This window comes from Jaculus jaculus, chromosome 7 (genome assembly GCF_020740685.1).
Source record: "Jaculus jaculus isolate mJacJac1 chromosome 7, mJacJac1.mat.Y.cur, whole genome shotgun sequence".
Taxonomy (NCBI): Eukaryota; Metazoa; Chordata; class Mammalia; order Rodentia; family Dipodidae; genus Jaculus; species Jaculus jaculus.
The window spans coordinates 51,289,693-51,296,821 of record NC_059108.1 but is presented as its reverse complement, the minus strand read 5'-3'; the positions used below and the strand labels follow the sequence as shown (position 1 = coordinate 51,296,821).

Sequence of the window (7,129 nt, the reverse complement as noted above, 5' to 3'; positions counted from 1 at the left end):
CATGCAAGTATAGTTGCAGAGCTCTGGGGCTAAAATGGTCTAAATGGGGTCAGGAATGGGATAAAGGAGAGGAAGGAATAGGAGGAGTGTTAATCAAAAGTTAAGGTAATATGAATAAGCAATATGGCAATCTACTATGTTGCTAGCTAATAATATGTATGTTAAAAAAGTGTTTGGGCAGAAGCACCCTGGGAAGGTAGGTAATGGTGTGCCTAGAAGCCATAGATTGTTATTTGGAAAATTTCGGTGCCAGGAATGAGATACTATCCACTGAGTTTTTGGCCAGGAAGGCCCCTGATGTCCCAAAACATTATAGGCTCTCAGTTATTCATGAGAACTACATGGCAAGAGCCTACTCCTGAAGCTTCCACGTGCTTGGGCTGTACATCAATGAGAAATCAAGCTGGGGCTGAGCTGGAAGCCTCCTCCCTATTGATTAGATGTCATCATGCTGTAAAGAGCTATGTAGCAGCCAGCCTTTTGGAGGAGAGAAGTCATCAATGGTCTTAACCAGCAGTGGACCCTGAAAGCTTTATGGCTGTCCATCCAGGCCAAATATACCAACTGATACAGTGGTGGTATGTCTGTTATGGGGAAAACCAACAGCTCTCTAATTGGACTAGAGGCCCACTCCACAGGAGGAAATCCATGACTAGTACTAAAATTCTACTCAGTAACCTATGGATGGAGATATAATAAATTCTAGGTTTGGAACTACTTATTTTCTCTGTCTAATTGTAAATCCTATGCCACCAACTATCTTCTAAACATTTATTTTCATGTTCATATATGAATGCTATTCTAACTTTTGGTTAGAGAAGCTTCTTTCTTCAGATGGTGGTGATAACTAGAGTGACTCAAAACTCACCATGGTGCTAAGCAGTAGGGATGGTGGAGTGTTCATCACTAAATGAGACAACTGTCACACCCTCCAAGGCTCAGGAACTATTGGGGAAGAGGAGGCAGAAATAATGTAATAGCCAAAGGATAGAGAGGAATGCTTACACTACTGTCCACCAGATACAAAGTGGCCTTGATATTCATGACCTTACAGTAGCTGACACAACCTACTCAAGACATGTAGGAAAATAAACGATGATATCAAAATAGAAGAGAGAATAAATGGGATTCAGTAGAAGGTAGATTTGGGAGGGAAAATTGGGGTAGTGGGAGAGGATTATGATCATGGTATACTATCTATATTTATGGAAGTTATTATTGAAAAGTTTTTAAAAAGTGTTTATAAGATAGGGCAGAGCAAGTTTATAGAAAAGTGTCCACATTTAAAACCCAATCATGGCTACATCTCAATGATAAAGATACATAAGGCAAACTCCTGCTACTTTTGTGTGATTGTATACCAGACAATAGTACATGAAGCATTTTGAATATAGGCAACAAACTGTCTTATTTTCCTGCATGTAAGTTATGGGTAATAAGCTGTTATGACTTTGTTAGGGAATGGATAACCTAGAACTTCCTAGATAAAGATAACTGGTAGGTATATTATTAAAAAATATTTGTCATCAGGAACTGAATGTGTAATTTCAGAGGCTGGCAGGCTGGGAATCAGGATATTCAGTGCTATAGCTGCCAGTGCAAGGCTGGCAGGATGAAGTGTTCATGCTCGAGTCCCGCGGCAGTCTGCTGGAGCACTGTAAAGTCCCTGTTACAGATGAAGTTCAAAGGCAGTCTACTGGAAAAATTTTGTGTTGCTTTGATGAAGCCAAACTTTTTGTTATCTGGGGGCCTTCAAATATTTGGTGAGATACATCCCACTATGTAAGGCAACCTGCTTGATTCCAAGTCATCAATTTAATTTTCTTTTTGACTCTGATTCTTTCCAAGTTGCTCAAACTGGTAGCAAATTTCTGAGTTCAAATGATCCTTCCTTATAGACCTTCTGATTAGCTGGCATTGTAGGCATCCACCACTACACAAGACTTGACCAAACATCTGCACATTCTGTGGCCCAACAAAGATGACAAAATAACCAATATGTATTCATGCCTTTTCAAGTTTCATGAACAGAAAACAAAAATTTTTCACATGGGTCACTAAAGGCAATGGTTAATACAGCTATGTAAAAATACTTTCATATATTATACACTAATTCAGAGCATATGTAACCTCCTGAAGAATCCTTCCACAGACATACATGTTATTGTTACCTTGCTGGAGCTGAATCTTCAAAAAGCTATCAACCATTTACCATGTTCCTTACTTCAGGATGGTGGAGGAACATGTTCAGACCAGTAAATCCCATAACCCTGATCCAGTTTTCTCTGAAGTTCCTCAATCAGAAGCAAGACTACATGGAATATTGTCATGGGGAAGAAGGAGTTCTGTAACTACAGATGTTGCCTCTGCAGAAGCAGTGCATGTATGGAAGGTAAATCCATATTCAGAGTCAATTTCTGTTCCAGAGAAAAAAAATAATGCCCTTAGGGGAAGTGGTCTGATGTAACCAAGCTGTCATCAAACATGTTTACATAATAGCAAGTATCTTTATATTTATAGTTTATCTTACATACCATATATATATGCATATATATATATATATATATATATATATATATATATATATATATCTCAACAGGTTATACTCTTACTCTTATCCTCTGGCCCTGGCTCCCATCACCCTAGGCCTCCTCAGTGGGGTCACAAAGACCTCAGTCAGTCCCTGTGGAGTAGCAGGGATACAGAGCTTCAGGGTATTCCTATCCACTCTGTGGCTGTTACAATCTTTCTGACCCCTCTTCTTCAATGTTCCTTGAGCCGTGACAGGCCTGTTGGAAGTCTTATTTAGTGTTGAGTTCATTGTTGCCTCTGGCTTTCTCCTTTGATAGATTTTGATTGTTTACCATGTCTGCCACCATCAGCCTGGAGCTGGTTGTCAGGCTAGCAGTAAGAGCAGTACTCATGTTATTACTTCCTTTGCAATTTCTTCTGGGCCCTAGCAGATGTGGCAGAAGTAGCATGTCTCATGGTGGGCAGTCAAATGTCTTCTTGTCTTATTTATGGAAGTTATTTCTCTGCCATCTATAAAATAAAACAGATTATCCAACCAGATTATACAAAAGTGAGAAAATCTTGGGTTAAATGGAGTATACAAAGTCATTTGAGACATTTTTAGCATGCAAGCCCATTTTTATTCTCCAGAAAGAAGTTATGGCTTCTCTCTAAATTCTGTGTTTCCTGACTATGGGATCCTGACTTGGTTTCCAGTAACAGATATGAGCTCTTTCCTACTGGGTGGGTCTATTTAGAGAATAGTTGGTTACCTGTAGAGGCTACATGCCACTATTGGACAGATGTGTACTTCTTGTTTAGTTGGTTGATTTTGTAGACTACAGGGTCCCTTGCTTATTCATGTTGCTAGTGACCATTGTCCTCTGGTGGCTCCAATGAGGTCTGGCCAGGAGGGAGCTAGTTTCTGTTTCAATTCCAGCATAGTTTTCCAATGTCCTGTGACCACAGCCTGTGATGTCTTCAGAAACAGGGTCTTGCCTTCTAGTTTTGGCAGGTAATCAAGTGTTTTAGCAATGGCCTATATTGTTTGGAGGATCTCATGAGTCTCTGACCAACAGCTCACTATAGGAGATAACCCAATTCTGGGCCTGGGATTCATCAGCCAGAGTCTGTGGTTTTAAGGTTTAGCTTTTATCATCTTTTGTCTAGACTTTTCACTCCCCCTTTCTTGATAATTGCAGCTTGTAGAATGCTAGTCAGAATAAGGGCTTTTATGGAACCAATTCATGTTGTCAAAAAATATGGAGTGCCTCATGAATTTGCCCGCCATCTTTGCACAGGTACCATGCCAATCTTTTCTGTATCATTGCAGTATTAGTATATATGCTGCTGAAGTGAACACAAGAAATCTTTTAAAAATATTTTCGCTTACTTATATGCAGAGAGTTGGGGAGTGGGAGAGAATGGATATAACAGGGCCTCTTGCAACAGCAAATGAATGGGAATGTAGGATGGTACAACCACTTTGGAAAGCAATATGGAGACTCCTGAAAAAGCTGACTATAAAGATACCAACAGACTGATTCCCTTTCTGGGCACCTACCCTAAAACCTTCAAACCACAGGCCAGAGAGATTTGCTCAACCATGTTTGTTGTGGCTCAATTCATAATAGCTAAGAGCTGGAATCAACCCAGATGTCCATCACTAGAAGAATGGATAACTAAGATGTGGTATATCTGCACAATGGAATTCTATACAGCAGTAAGAAAAAATGACACAAGGAAATTTGAGGGAAAATGGGTGAACCTGGAACAGATCATTCTCAGTGAACTTACCCAACCACAGAAAAAAAAGTCGTCACATAGTCTCACTCATCTACAGCACCTAACCTGAATCTACCCAAGATATCTTACACACCCAGCAAGCATCTCATGGACTAGACACTAGGAGGGATGGGGAGGGAGGGGAGGGCATCGAAGTGATGGGAAACACTAATATAGACCCAAACAGCAATGGTACCATAAAATTCTACTTCCTAAAAGGCAGACCAAATGGCTGAACCTTCACCAGGCCCTTAAAGGAAACACCTGAACCACAAGACACTGGAGAGGGTAGGATCAAGTGTAACCTAAATCCTCTACATCTTCCCTCCCTCTCCCTCTCCCTCTCTCTCTCTTCTCTAACTCCTATATATTAGTTTCCTTTTTCCCTCATTTTCTTAGGGGACACTGACCTGTAACTCCCAGTACCAGCATGGGGTTATCACTCACAATGAGCTATTGATCAGAGAAACCTACAAGGTTTTCTAAAAGAATTACAGATTTCTGTCAGAGTACTTGATGACCCACCAAAGGTTATTGGTAAGACCCTATTGCTGAATACACCATATGCAGCTGACACGTAAAATGGAACGGCATGGCTGGAAGCCAGGAGAGAGTCAGTACACAGACAATCAGTGCGTCTAGTGCCAGAAGGTGCTACATGGGCGACTGGAGGAAATGACCAATATCTGTCCAAGCAACTCATGGTCCAACCTACTTAGCAGCAAATAATCTGGTGTGATGCCCACACAAGTGCAATAGTGACGGAACCACCTGCTCTTGATGTGGCTAACTGATACCCTCAGTGGTATGAGACCCATAGCTGAAGCTGGGAAACAAGTCAGAACCATATCCAAACATAAGACCACTCTCCAATATCAAGCTATCATCAATCATGGACTACAAGAAGGCCTATACCTATTAAACTCGCTATAAAAAAGTAGGGGCTATCTCATTTGTCCTGGTGCTAACTTACTCTCTGATGGAGAATATGCTTCTCTTTTTCAGATGGATGCAGATCCTTAGGAGAAAGCCACCCCATCATATCTCCAAATGGCCACAGCTTAAACTAAGGAAAATTGGTGAAACAAGCAAGGGTGCTGTTTTCCTGATGAACTGGATACCAGCACAAGGGCGAAGGAGACCAACACAGAGAAAAATCAATGCCTACCAAATCAGAGAGCCAGAGCCCCAGAGGCCCCCAAACACCTCATCACTGAAGCAGACCAAAATTGAACCCAGCATGGCTCAGGGAACTTTTGCAGAAGAGGGGGTGGAAAGAATGTCAGAGCCACATGTTGGGTCATGATATACAGAGACATTTATCGTACCAATAACTGTGGGCTAACTCCACAATGCACGACCCATATACCTCAACAAGGAGGGGCCAATGGGGAGGGGGTAGGTCACAGATGAACCTAATAATGGTACCAAACTGCCTGTACTTGCAGAATAGAAAACTAATAAAAAAAAATTTTCACTTACTTATATGCAAAGAGTTGGGGAGTGGGAGAGAATGGATATAACAGGGCCTCTTGCAACAGCAAATGAATTACAAATGTATGCACCACTTTGTACATCTTACTTTACATGGGTATCAAAGCGAATTTAATCCAGGCTGGAAGGCTTTACAAATGAGCTCCTTTAACCACTGAACTGTCTCCCCAGCCCACAGCTAGTATCTTACATGATAATTTAGGATATGCCTACTGGCTATCAAATGTTACAAGAAACAATAAGACTTAGGGAAAACTTCAAGTTGTAGGGGAGGGAAGACTAAAGAAAGGGAGGGAGGGGAGAGCGAAGATTATACAAAAGTAAAGATAATATGAATAAGTAACTATATATAGATTCCTGCTTTTTTGCTAGCTATTTGAAACATACCACTCTCTTAGAAAGAAGGACAGGGAGAGAAATTGTGTGTGAGCTTGTGTGTTTGGAAGTACCTGCTAGGGTGGAGAAAGCTTTACCCTAAAACCATAGATTGGTTGTCAGTGTCAGAAATCAGTAACCCCCTACCACTTACACAAAATGTGCTGTTGATCATGGAGCACCCCACAATGAAGCCCTGAAAGCAGTGCCACAATTGCTAGACTGATTACCAGTCATAAGTAGATAGTAAAACCCTACTGCAGAAGACAGTACAGACTATGATTACAGGACATTGAGAAATTAAGCTGAAACTGAGATGGAAGCTATCTCCCTGTCACCTAGCTGTTATAGTGTTGGAAAGTGCTATGAGAGCCAGTGGAGGAAAAAAATCACCAATAGTGTGAATCAACAGAGAATCCTGCAAGCTACAGAATCAATCTGCCAGACAAAGTGTAGCACTGGTGCAATAATAGCACATAAGTTATGGTTGCAATCAATTGCACTCTGATTGGATATGAAGCCAGCTCAATGGGAGGGATTCATGCCTGGTTCTGAAAACAAAGTCAGAAGCTTATGGCTTGGAAAATCTTAGAAGGAAGCTTCCACTATTTGGTTAAATGGAAATGTTATGCTCATCAAAAAGCCTTCTAAATGTCAGTTTATCTTTTTGATCAATGCTGCTCTCACTTGAGAACTTGCTTAGTACAGATGGCAGCAAATACCCATAAATGCAATCAAATTGACAAGAGAATGCTGAGTGCCTAGCACTGAATAAGTAATTTATATCATACTTCTTCAGCCCAGGAGCCAGGAACTATTACACAGGAAGTAGAAGATTAAATGAGTGATGCTCCCACTGCTGGCCTGGAACCTCCTCCAGGGAGATGGTGGTAGATAGTGATGAGACTCCGAATACATCAAAGCGAAAAATAGGATGCTTCTAAGAGGTCAACACTAAAGGAGA

General features: G+C 41.1%; 1 non-coding gene across 1 annotated transcript; it reads right to left on the bottom strand.

The window, feature by feature from the left end:
• Window positions 1-3,767: 3,767 nt before the first annotated feature.
• Window positions 3,768-3,874, bottom strand: LOC123462526. The gene has a single exon (XR_006638339.1). It is a non-coding gene; the product is annotated as a U6 spliceosomal RNA (small nuclear RNA).
• Window positions 3,875-7,129: the final 3,255 nt, after the last annotated feature.